Raw genomic sequence first — 13,676 nt, forward strand, 5'->3', positions numbered from 1 at the left:
TCCTGTGTTCCTCCCTCTCACAGCCTCTCTTTCAGAGTAGATAGGTCCATCTTTCTGAGTTAAATGTGTTCAAATGTCTGAAAATCTGTGTGCAACTTTAAGGAACGTCACTACCAAACACCTTTTTCTGCAATTAAGCAAACTTTTTCCGGTGTTATTCCATAAAATTTAGTTTTTATGTGTGTAAAACTGTTCAGAACTGATAACCATGTGCTGATTATCATCTTGGAGCTAGACTCAAAAGCATCTAAAATTGTCACAACCGAAACTTCATGTTTTGGTATTGACGTCATTGTTTTGGTAGTGACAAAAGGGACATAATAGTTTATTTGGGGGAAATAAAGTATAAAAAATATAGTGCAGTTATGCAAATCAGTATTTTAGTATGTTTTAGTATGGGAGTTAAAATTCTGTAATGTTTTGTCGTCACTACCAACACATTACTGTCATGACCGAAACATGGGATGTTTGTCAAAAATCAAGTATATTGAATGATCAACTGAGATGTCATTATAGTGTTTGTTTCAATCATGTAAGACACAGGAAATGTCACTTCTGCTCACTGATAAGATCTGAAGCACTGAAATGTTTGTGCTCTCTCAGAGAAATTTATCTAAATTTTAATCTAAAAATTTCTTTTTGTAAAAGGTCAAAATTGTTACCACAATATCAAAAGGAAAACAGAATTAATCACAGATCACACAGTGGGTTGTTTAACAGTCATGATTTCATCAGTGTCATGTGCTCTAGTGGAGCAAGTGGAGTTTTTGGCTAAAAAGTTTTAAATTGTCAGTTCTGTTACTGTCAAATTCTGTTACCAAGATGTGTGGAAACACGAAGGATCATGGGAAATGGAGTCTGGGAACAGAGGGAACTGTGACAGTACCTCCCTCTCCCGGTAGGCGCGGCCTTGCTCCGTAGATGGAACAACCGGGGAGGGGGGGTGGGCGCCCTGGTCTAGGAGTTCAGGCAGCCATGGAGGGTCAGGAGCCCGGGAAGGCCATGGAGGGTCAGGAGCCCGGGAAGGCCATGGAGGGTCAGGAGCCCGGGAAGGCCATGGCGGGTCAGGAGCCCGGGAAGGCCATGGAGGGTCAGGAGCCCGGGAAGGCCATGGAGGGTCAGGAGCCCGGGAAGGCCATGGCGGGTCTGGAGCCCGGGAAGGCCATGGAGGGTCAGGAGCCCGGGAAGGCCATGGCGGGTCAGGAGCCCGGGAAGGCCATGGAGGGTCAGGAGCCCGGGAAGGCCATGGAGGGTCAGGAGCCCGGGAAGGCCATGGCGGGTCAGGAGCCCGGGAAGGCCATGGAGGGTCAGGAGCCCGGGAAGGCCATGGCGGGTCAGGAGCCCGGGAAGGCCATGGCGGGTCAGGAGCCCGGGAAGGCCATGGAGGGTCAGGAGCCCGGGAAGGCCATGGAGGGTCAGGATCCCGGGAAGGCCATGGCGGGTCTGGAGCCCGGGAAGGCCATGGCGGGTCTGGAGCCCCGCCCATGAGTACCCCACCCACGGGTACATGGGGCCCCCCCCAAAAAATTTCTTGGGGAAATCCCTGGTGGCAGGAAGGGATTCGTGGGCTGGCTCGTGTTGGAGGGTTGGAGCTGGCTCGTGGAGGGCTGGAGAGGGCTTGAAGGCCGGAGTGGGCTTGGCGGCTGCTGGAGAGGGCTCGTGGAAGCCTGGAGCGGATCCGTGGAAGGCTGGAGCAGGCCCTTGGAAAATAGGATCTGGCTCGAGGAGAATTAGAGCGGGCTCACGGGAGGCTGGGACTGCTGGTTGCGCCCAAAAGTCTATTAGCCATTCAGCCTCCTTTGGCGGCTCGTGGAAGACTGGAGCGGGCTCGAGGAAGGCAGGAGCGTAAGAGGAAGTCTGGCTTCACCGGAGACTCAGGTGAGGAAGCGACCACTCTCTTGGGCCGCCTGGACCTCTTGGAGGACTTCCTCTTGGGCGGCATGGGTGTAGGATCAGGCAGGAGCCACGGGGAATGCCCACTGGAGTGGCAGGTGGAGGAAATCGGACCATATTTCTGAGAGGGCTGGACGAGGAAAATACGACTTTTTGAACCTCTTCAATTTCGAACTCGGAACCATTAAAAAAAGAGAATCAGATTAATAGACTCGACTAGGGAAAAGAGGCATTCAGGTTCAATATAACGAATCGTCTCCTCGTCCAGACCCCTCAAAAACAGGTGTTAAAGATAGCATCTGGCCAGTTCACCTTACAAGAATGCTTGGCGAATTCCTCCACATACTTCTCCAGCGGGCGGTTGTCCTGTCTGGCAGTCCAGAGGCGGTCCTCCGCCAAGAGCTTGCGTCCGCGGTTCTTTGAGGGCTCAGGAACTAAGAAGATACTCATTCTCTTGTGGAAATCCTGTCGTTTTGGTCTGTTCTTCTGTTATGTGTGGTGTTGTAGTAGAGATGAGGCATATTCGGATATCCGCAAAACAGGGTATTTATTAACAACGAAGGAGAGAAACAACCATTCACGCATTACACAACATTAAAAACAGACAAGGAGTGAAGGGAGTGAGTCCATCATAAAGGGTGTGCAGATGATGAAGTCCAGGTGCAGGTGATGAGTGATGATGGGGAGATGACGAGGAAGTGAGTGCAGGTGTGGAAACACGAAGGATCATGGGAAATGGAGTCCGGGAACAGAGGGAACTGTGACACCATGCTTTACTCTCCCTCAAGCCATCCTAGGTGTATATGACTATCTTCTTTCAGACAATCATAACTGAAGATATATTTAAAAATATCCTTAGTCCTTCAAGATTTATAATGGTTGTGAATGGGGGGCTGTGTTTTGAAGCTAAAAATTATGCATCCATCCATCCAAAAAAAAAAATATATATATGAATATAAATTCAATCAGTGGTGGACGAAGTACACAAATCAAGTACTTGAGTAAAAAGTATTGATCGATGAACAAATTTTATATAGGTCATTTATATAATTTATTTTTACATTATATATTTTATATAATACTATTAATTATGAATGATTATGAACTCTTAAATAGCAGCACTAGTCAGTATGGAAGATTAGTGGATGCAGATACATAATATGTAATGTGTGTTGACAAACAATATAAAAACAGACGTCACATAGGGCTAAATGCAGAACATTTTAAGAAACTGCTACAGCAGAATGTGTATGAGTTATTTTAATTTGTGTTTAATTTGTGTTCTTTTCCATTTTTTTTTCTTTTTTTTTTTTTTCAAATACAGATGATATTTGAAATGATATCATCAGAATGATTATCCCACGATTCTGAACAGACAACAAAACGATTAATACTTACTTTTGTCTTTAAATTGGTGGCATTATCTCGCACAACTATGTAAGATACAGGAAATGATGTCACTTCCCCTCACTGATAAGATCTGAAGCACTGAAATGTTTGTGCTCTCTCAGAGAAATTTATCTAAATTTTAATCTAAAAATTTCTTTTTGTAAAAGGTCAAAACTGTTACCACAATATCAAAAGGAAAACAGAATTAATCACAGATCACACAGTGGGTCGTTTAACAGTCATGATTTCATCAGTGCCATGTGCTCTAGTGGAGCAAGTGGAGTTTTTGGCTAAAAAGTTTTAAATTGTTAAATCTGTTACTGTCAAATTCTGTTACCAAGATACAATGTTGACATTATGTAACAGAATTGAAAGTAACTGAGCTGACAAACAATATAAAGAAATCTGTTTTTTTCATTAAAAGTAAAAATGAAAGGAAGTAACTTGTTTTTGGAATGCACTAAATTATTCAAATTGAATATGTTTTCAATAAAATACTGGAAAGAATTTCTGTCAATAAACAGTTTTATTCCTTAACTTTTTGAAATGCAAAATGTATCTCTAATAAGAATCACTCCTATATTTATTGCCTGAAATTTTACAAAATCATCAAATGTCATATATTGCACAATCTATTATGCTAAAAACCACCTACACCTACAAAAAAAAACACCTGCCACCTACATTTTTGCAAACATGATGAACCTATACATACAATTCACTGCAGTTTTCAGCTGACATGAACACTAGGTAGAAAAACAGCAACAACATTTACTTCTTTTCACACAAATTATGATTACAGGGACTCATCAGGTGGGCAATATTTTTCTAAGTCAGTCAAGCAGCATAACAGACTGTTTTTGTACAGCTGAAATAACCGGAAGCGGATGAAACCAGAAGCCTCGACGCAGTCAGGTTGCAAAGGCTGCGCCGCTCTAATCTTAATAAGGTGAATACTACAGGGCTGTTGAATGCTGATTCCGATTGGTTGACAAACGTTCTAAGTGTGCAGTTATTTTCCTGGAAACGCACAGCTAAAGTAGTTGAGCGCATTATAGTTCTATATCACTTCGCCAAATGATTTCAGCCTATTTCAAAGGGCTTTCAGCCTACAGTACCACAGCAAATGAACCAAAATATACAAAGACATTATCCAACAAACAATAGGATAAAAAAGACAAACTATTTCCAACTTTTCTCCAGACAAACCCTTCCTGTTTAACATCCCGCTGTCAGTGTTTTCAGTATGTTCACAATGAAGCGGTTCAGAGTTTTACTTTGAACTTGGACTTAAAGGGATAAAAATAAATACATAAATAAGAAATGAAAATGATCTCATGCTTTACTCTCCCTCAAGCCATCCTAGGTGTATATGACTATCTTCTTTCAGACAATCACAATTGAAGATATATTTAAAAATATCCTTAGTCCTTCAAGATTTATAATGGTTGTGAATGGGGGGGCTGTTTTTTGAAGCTAAAAATATGCATCCATCCATATATATATATATATATATATATATATATATATATATATATATATATCCCGGGCTTTTTATATATATATAAACATGAATCCAGGGGGTTAATAAAGGTCTTCTGAAGCAAAGTGATGTGTTCTTGTAAGAAAAATATCCATATTTAAAACTTCATAAATTCAATCAGTGGTGGATGAAGTACACAAATCAAGTACTTGAGTAAAAGTACAGATATGTACAATTAAATATTACTCAAGTGAAAGTATTTAGTGCTCCTTTTCAATTTTACTTGAGTGAAAGAACAAATTGATTACTTGATTTTAATGTACTTGAGTAAAAAGTATTGATCGATGAACGAATTTTATATAGGCCATTTACATAATTCATTTTTACATTATATATTTTATATAATACTATTAATTATGAATGATTATGAACTCTTAAATAGCAGCACTAGTCAGTATGGAAGATTAGTGGATGCAGATACATAATATGTAATGTGTGTTGACAAACAATATAAAAACAGACGTCACATAGGGCTAATACATTTTAAGAAACTTCTACGGCAGTTTTGTCTAATTTGTGTTAGAGTTGCACGATTCTTTTCCATTTTTTTTTTAAATACAGATGATTCTCCCACGATTCTGAACAGACAACTAAACACAATATTAATTTCTGCAGTCTATTTAATTTAATTTAATTATTTTAAAAAATGGTTTTAAATAAATGATTCAATTACTCACTCATAACTAGGCTACTTGTTTCATTACTGGATGAATCAATTTTTGTTTTAACAAATCTTTTGAATGAATCATTTAATGTCAAATACATATTAACAGTCAGTTGTCGCCACCTAGTGCCATAACGATGTAATCGATACAACTGTTATTTGAAGCGGCAAGTTTAAAATGTGATTAGTTGTTTTGATCGCTAACGTAGACTTCCGTGTTTATATCCAAATTATAAACTGTTATCTTTAATTTATCTCAAATTTTATCTATTAGCCTACTCTGATAATTTGGATATTGGTAACACATAAATAACAATAGACTGTGTGTTTCTTTCTCTGGCTCACACAGACACATGAAAATCGATGTCATTTAGAAATGAGATCACGTGGGTGTTTGAATCGAGATCTCGATCTGTAGGCATATTGATGTGAAGGTGACTGCATTAAAGCATCTCAGTGGGCTTAAACAGATCACCTTTTACGACAGATTTAGTTGTGACCTAAATATAATTTTCAGTTGCAATAATTAATCCTAAAATTCAACATTAGTAACTTACTTTTCGCCATCAGTCACGCACGCACTCGAGCATCCCCCAATTCTTTGCACATTTTCAGTCAGACTTGTAAATTCAGTTCACTGAAGACTCGCTCCAAACGAATCAATGAATCAGTGAGTTGTTGACTCGAGAACAGCTGAACGCAAATTAATTGCTTGATGTGGTTTAACAGGATGATTGAAAAGAATCAGTTCGAGTGCACAATTTGGACATGCAGCATGTAACGATTTCTTCAGTTTAAGATAACGAGAATGTTTTATGAAATAGCAGAGTAAAAAATACAATCTTATTCTCATGCTTTGGAATGTAGTGAAGTAAAAGTAAAAGTTACTGAAAATAAAAAATACTTGAGTAAAGTAACTTGAAAAATTAAAAATTTACTCACCCCCATGTCATCCAAGATGTTCATGTCTTTCTTTCGTCAGTCGAAAAGAAATTAAGGTTTTTGATGAAAACATTCTTATAGTGGACTTCAAAGGCCTCCAGACGGTTGAAGGTCAAAATTACAGTTTCAGTGCAGCTTCAAAGAGCTTTAAATGATACCAGACGAGGAATAAGGGTCTTATCTAGCGAAACATAAATGATCGCCTCGCACATGCTTCCATCTTTCGTATTCTTCAAAAAGCTTACGCTGTATGTCCTACGCCTTCCCTATTCTGCTTACGGAAAAACGGAACTGGCGCCACATTCGTTCCGTAAGTTGAATAGTTGACTGGGTATGCGCGTACAAGTGCCTCTTGCTCATGAAGGTAGCTGCTGCAGTAATTTTTGCTGCAGCAAAAATGCAGTTTAACTGCACAATGGCTGCTAAAAATTACAACAAAGATTGCAATGCAGTCTCCGTGTTATTGTTTACACGGTCGTCAAGAATATGCAGAGCGAACGTAGCCTAAGCCACTGGAAGGCAAGACTGCAACCTTTAGCCAAAAAAGCGTAACGGCTAAAGCTATGGGAAGGAGACCAGAGGCTGTTTTTTGAATGGAAGTCAATGGATGAGAGGCTTCACTATGCTGATTAAACAGCTTTTGTGGGGAAATAGCTAATAATTTGATTAATCAACAGCCTGTTCGCTAATCTTCAGCATGTTTTAAACTAAACAATACATTCGTTGGCAACTATATGTAGATTTTAGCTTGATAAAAATGTATTTTTTTTAAGAGAAGGCAGACTAGGGAATGTTGCGACAGGTTGGACTCATTTACGGCATTCCCCACAGCAAATGTGCCGCATTACAGATAGAAGAATAGATGTTGTGTCAAAGCCACTGGAAGGTAAGCCTGCAACCTTTTGCCAAAAAAGCGCTAATGCTGGGAACGCAGTACACAGGGAAGGAGTTTTGAATGGCGGGCACTGATGTCACTGCCATTACACGATAGGCTGAGAGGTGCCACACATGATTAAATTAGCTGTTACGCTTTCTCCAATGGTAAGAGATACAGACCCTCTCATCTCCCTATTATATATAATCTCTGACGTAGGCAGCCATGGCATCATTTTCAGAAGTTTTGGTAAGTTTATAATGAAATGCAACTCCAGCATTTTCAAACTAAAACGCGATCTGCAGTGTTTCAAGAACACCGGCGTAGTGTAAACAACAGGTTTAACTGTAGCAAAACGTATGCATTTTAAAACAAAAACATAGTGTAAATGGTGCCTTAGTTACTGTCCACCACTGAATTCAATTCAATTATATGCCTGCAACACTGCCATAGTGTGCAGAGCCTGACCTGCAGCCGCATACGCCTTACCTACGAGCCGTGAGGTGGTCTGACACAGCTTCGATGGTAAAACCGGAGCCCTCAATGAGAATACCTCATTCTGAGAGAGATACCTAGCCAGAGTCTCTTTAACATGGGGCATCTTCACATATGTCTGCTCACATAATCCCTCCCAATTTGAATAATTTGAATGTTAAAGCAGACAAATTATGAATTTGCAGAGTATGGGTTCTTCCAGGACCTCTCCACCTCAGTATGAAGGTCTGGAAGGAATGGAAGGCCCACGAGGGAGGGGACGAGCGACTTCCCACTTCTAATGCACCTTAGTCCCTGTTTACACCTGGTATTAAGGTGCGTTTTGGTCGATCGGATCACAATACAGGTGTAAATGCGGTCTAAAATGTTTTGAGCTTGTCCACTTTCAGCCACTTCCAGAGGTATTCGAAAACGCATTTGACTGGATTGATTTCATAGTGTAGATGCTCTTGTGGACAAATGTGTTCGAACAGTCATAAAAGACTGTGTACTCTCCACCTACTGACCTAATGTGTAAACATTATGAGAAGCACGCTAGCCAGGTGGATTTAAACTTTGTCGGCTGAAGACCCATTTTTGGTTTGAAGATGAAAAACACACCAAGCACAAAGTTCTCTCACCATTCCTGATTTCTAACACACACTCACAGTGTTCGGCCGGTCTTGCAACTATTAGAGCGGAAATGAAAGCTGATGCTCTCCGTTTTTTTTTTTTTTTTTCTCGTCATCTTCGGGCGCATTCATATGTAAATTGCGTGGGCTTATTTTGTCCATTAGATCGAAAGATCTGATAAAAACATACATTCACCCGCCCATAGACCCTCCCCTCAAAGAAATTAGGACAGAAGTGGTTGAAAGTGTACAAAAGAGATGGATTAAAACACCAGGCGTAAATGGGAATGTGTGTTCCTCATCCACTTGTGATCCGATCGACCAAAACGCATCTTCATACCAGGTATAAACAGGAGGTCTGCAGCAGGAGAAAGCGTCAGGAGAGGCTTGGTAAGTGAGCGGGTTAAATGTAAATCACGAACACCTGTTTCTCATTCCAGTAATTGGCGCGGAGACAGGATAAAATGCCGCGAGAAGCAGGAGTGAGAGAGAGAGAGAGAGAGAAACTGCTGACTGAGACGCTGGTCACGACAGCGATACTGGAGTGAAGCCCTTTGGGAATTGTGTATACCAAGACTGGAGTGAAGCCCTTTGTGGATTATTTATTTTTGTTGTTGTGCGTTGCACAGTCTTTCTGTTGAACAGTTTTGAGTTGTTGAATAAAGCTCAGTCAGCAGTCAATCGGCGACTCCGTCCTCTTCCTTCCAGATGAACTTTGATCTTACTACACTGGTGCCGAAACCCGGGAAGGAAGACTGGTGGACGCTGCCATGCAATCCTCGTCCCCCACCCCGTTTGCGGACATCATCGCCTCCCTCGCGGTCTTACATCAAGAACAACATCAGGCCCTGCTGGACCTGAGGAATGACCAGGAACGCTGTTTCCAGACTATCTTACAGACCCAGCAGGAGAACCGCGAGAGGTTCCGGAGCTGGATCAACCGGGAGGATCGCACGTAGACCGTTGGGCAGCCAGCTGAATAAAATGGGTCCCCTGGACGACCCCGAAATCTTCCTCGACCTGTTTGAACGTTCCGCTGAGGCGAGTGGTTGGCCGCGGGACTAGTGGTCGATGAGATTGGTCCCGCTGCTCTCGGGGGAATCACAGGTGGCGGCACAGCAGCTGCCAGTGCAGAACCTCCTGGTCTTCGACGACCTTCGGCGGGCCATCATCCAGCGGGTCGGTCGGACCCCGGAACAGCACAGTCAGCAGTTCCTCTCTCTCTCTCTCACTCCTGCTTCTCGCGGCGTTTTATCCTGTCTCCGCGCCAATTACTGGAATGAGAAACAGGTGTTCGTGATTTACATTTAACCCGCTCACTTACCAAGCCTCTCCTGATGCTTTCTCCTGCTGCAGACCTCGCTGAACCACGCCCCCCTCGCCACAAGGGCCTAAGTCAAATTTTACCTGTCTGTGGTGCAGGCCATTACATCAAGCAGCTTTCCGTATGCAGGCCAGCCAGAGGGAGTAAGATCAGTAATTTCACTATCATCATAATTTCACTATCAGTAATTTCACTCCGTCTACACTACCACAAGCAACCTTTGCAAATTCATTTGTTCCTCATTTGAGAAGTAGCGTGAGCACTTGAAGAATGTCAGAATTCGAACAGGGCATCAGTTTACTGTCTGCAATTTTTTGTTGTGTTGTGCGGCACCACATCCAGTGTAGACAGCATCACTGATTATAATGAGTTTTATCTGCCTTTGTTGCATCGCACAGCTCACGTCTGTTATAGACACAGTGTTAGGCGCCCTTATATGCACGAGCGCTCTGCGTCTGACATCATGGACTGCCGTCTGCCAACGGATTGGCGTGTTTACAGATGTTCAGACACTGGTCACGCCAAGGGCGTTCCCCATAGTGTCAACACCAAGGGCCTTATTTTAACGATCTAAGCGCATGGTCTAAAGCACACAACACAAATGCACTTAGGGAGTGTCCGAATCCACTTTTTCTAGTTTAACAACGGGAAAAATGGTCAGCGCACCCAGCGCATGGTCTAAAAGGGTTGTCCCTATTCTGTTAATGAGTAATGAGTCTGTTTTTGGGCATAACGTGCAATAAACCAGTCAGAGTCTCATCTCCAATTCCCTTTAAAATCACGCCATGATGCATTCGCTATTTACATTTTTTATGTTTATGCACACAATAAAAATCTTTTACCTTTCAAATGCAAAACTTAAGGGAGGAGGGTATTTAAATGAATCACACAATGCAATTTACTAATGTTTGCGCTCGTCAATTTACTGGTATATACACCATTATTTAACGCCCTAAAAAAGCATGTCTGAATCCAATTTGTGACATGGCTGCAATTGTTGCTGTTAGGAGGAGACACCGCGTGGTGGAAGGATTATTAATTTCTTTGAAATGCCAGAGTAAGACCTTATCCGAACATATCGTTTGCCAAGCTATGTTGGCCTATAGGTGCTAATTTGCCCCGTTTAGTAAATCTGGCCCTTAATGTGTTAAGCGATATAACATGATGAGTTTTCTGTCGATGAATGTATCCAAACAGTTGCTTCCCTGTCTAATAAAACTCATAATATACAGTACTAAAGTGTCTTCGAAGTTTCCATGGTTTTTCGACAAAAAAAATCGAGGGTAATGATGTCATTACTAGGCGACACATGGACAGGGTGTGTGTCCTGGTTAAAATTGCTTATTTTTCTGGATTTAGAATTTCTTGGAAACATTTGGGATAATGTAAGTACACAAGTCAACAAAAAATATAACATTGTTTTTGGATATTTTATTCTAAAAATCCTACATATGTGTGCCTTGAACTGGTTGCATATGGTTGCATTATTGCTATCAAACATTGTTTACTTAATCAAGTCAGCGTAATGGTGAAGGGATCGATCAAATGGGCCAACTGATGGAAGGCTTGCAAAGAAATTCCATGCTCCCTTGGAAAAGTATTTTGTAGTATTTTCAAAATACAAAAATACAGTAGTTTATTTTGATACATGTTGTGGCTGCTGTATTTTGTAGTTTATTTTGATACATTTAAAATTGAGGTATTTGGTATTTTATTTTAAAATACATTTTGATGTATTTTTGCCCATCCCTGCACCTCGTTTTCAGATCAGCACGCCCATGGGTGAACAAATGGGTGCATTTGCTATTTAAATAATGTGGCGCTGGATGTGAAAATGATAACTGCGTCGGGCTGAAACTAGCAAAAAAACACTTGCGTCACACCTGGCACCATATTGCGCTGGGTGCATGATAAGGCCCCAAGACACACAGTGAATTCCAAATGGCTTTTTTCCAGACTTGAAAGGCACTTAGGGAAGGGGATGTCATTTCTATGCACATTGCAAACAAAAGTGAATAACTGAATCCCTTCATGAAGGACCCTTCCACACGGCTGTTAGCGAAGGGAACGTGCAACGGTCACTTCAAGGAAGTAATTTATCATTTATGGTCATGTTCTGCCCTTCAGAGTGAGTAGGGCATAGGGATGCTGACTTCCTATTGTAATCAATCTACTCTAATCTCTCTTTCTTTCTCTCGCTATAACAACAGCATTAGTCATATAAATACCTTAAATCTCACTTCCTCCATTCTAAAAAGATGGTTTGGAATTCACAATGGAGGCTTAGGGTGAGATGCATAAGTGCTTTAAGGACAAAAACCTGATAAATGTCTTGAAATAAAACATCTGAACAATGTCTAAAGTCATGATAGTGGATGATTTGTAAATTAATACTTTTTGACATTTGCATCACATCACCAGCTCCCTATGTATGGCTTTTCTAACACATTAAATTTGTTCGGCAGCTCACCTGATACAGCACTGCACTTAGGGTGTGGAGCGCAGCGGTACAAGTCCCGTGAAACACGAGTCACGATGAAACAGCTTAAAGACTTAATCAAGCAAAAATGGCGCGGTTGCTTCAGCACATGTATTTGGATCTCGCATTTGCTTTAGGTTTAGGGTAGGGTCAAGTGTTAGGAAAGCATTAACCTTTTAGCGCCACTCAACTGCCGCATTATACAGCAACCAACGTAATAAAACATTGCAACTTGCATCTGATTCTGATCAAACTGAACACGCTGTTAGCCCCACTCATTGGACTACGGAGCCCCGGACATGACATGCAGGAAAAAAATAGTAGGCTACATTGTGCGCACGATTTACTATTTCATTCCCTCGATTTATAAATCATGCGCATGATTTATAAATCAAAGGAACGAAATAGTAAATCGTGCGCACGGATTAGTAAATTTGTTTAAATTTTTTTCTTGCATGTCAAGTGTGGGACTCCGTATTGGATGACATCACCTTGGATGTGTCGCGAAACGTGCAAGAAGCAATGTAATATCATTTTGCAGAAATTTCGCCAGAGACACGTATTTCCAGTAAGGGGTTGGATATGAACAGATATTATAAATGATAGGCTAGGATTCTGCAGGGTGGCGGAATCTTGCACAACAGCAGCACACAATTCTTTGGCATTTTTTATTTATATAAATAATTTTTTTTTAAATTATAATATTATTCTATTTCAGAATTATTGTAAATACAATTCATCTTAAGAGAATTAAATCCTCAGTAAAACAGCAGCGCATGTGCAAGTCAGAAAATGTGCAAAGCCTCAGAAAATGAATTTGCCCTTACTTTGTTCTAGTTTTGTATCATAATAATGTTTGATTCTGAAAGAAAGATATTATTGTTTGAAATGTATATGTAATAACCATATCAAATTGTATATATTATGTACAGTAGTGGCCAAAAGTGATTTCTGGCTCAGAAAATCTTCACTCTTTATTCAAATGTTATTAAAAAGATTTTGTAAGCATATTGCGTAGTTGTGCTTGGAGTCAATTGATTTATTTGTGATAACTCAATGAAACATGCCTATAATTTTTGGCCAGGCTGTCATACAAAGAAATTATGAACACATGTAAAAACAAGAGAGAACCAACGAAATATTAATAAATGATTATGTTGTAGTTAATGTATGCTTTTTCCTATGAATATTTTTGCATAGTAAAAGAAAACCTGTAGCTGTAGTTTGCCAAAAAAAATTGTGTGATAAATGCCATAACCAAGCTTAGTGTTTTGTTCTTCCATCATATTGAAAATATTTAAAAAATATAACATATTTTGGTAACACTTTAGAATAATGGTCGGTCATTGATAAGTAACTATACAGGAAGTAATGCAGGACTAATGAGTAGTACTACATTAACCCTTCAGCTACTGCTATTAACTAATATAGAAACAAGCTTAACTAATCAGTAATATCAAAT

The sequence above is a fragment of the Megalobrama amblycephala genome, linkage group LG10 (genome assembly GCF_018812025.1).
Source record: "Megalobrama amblycephala isolate DHTTF-2021 linkage group LG10, ASM1881202v1, whole genome shotgun sequence".
Classification (NCBI taxonomy): Eukaryota; Metazoa; Chordata; class Actinopteri; order Cypriniformes; family Xenocyprididae; genus Megalobrama; species Megalobrama amblycephala.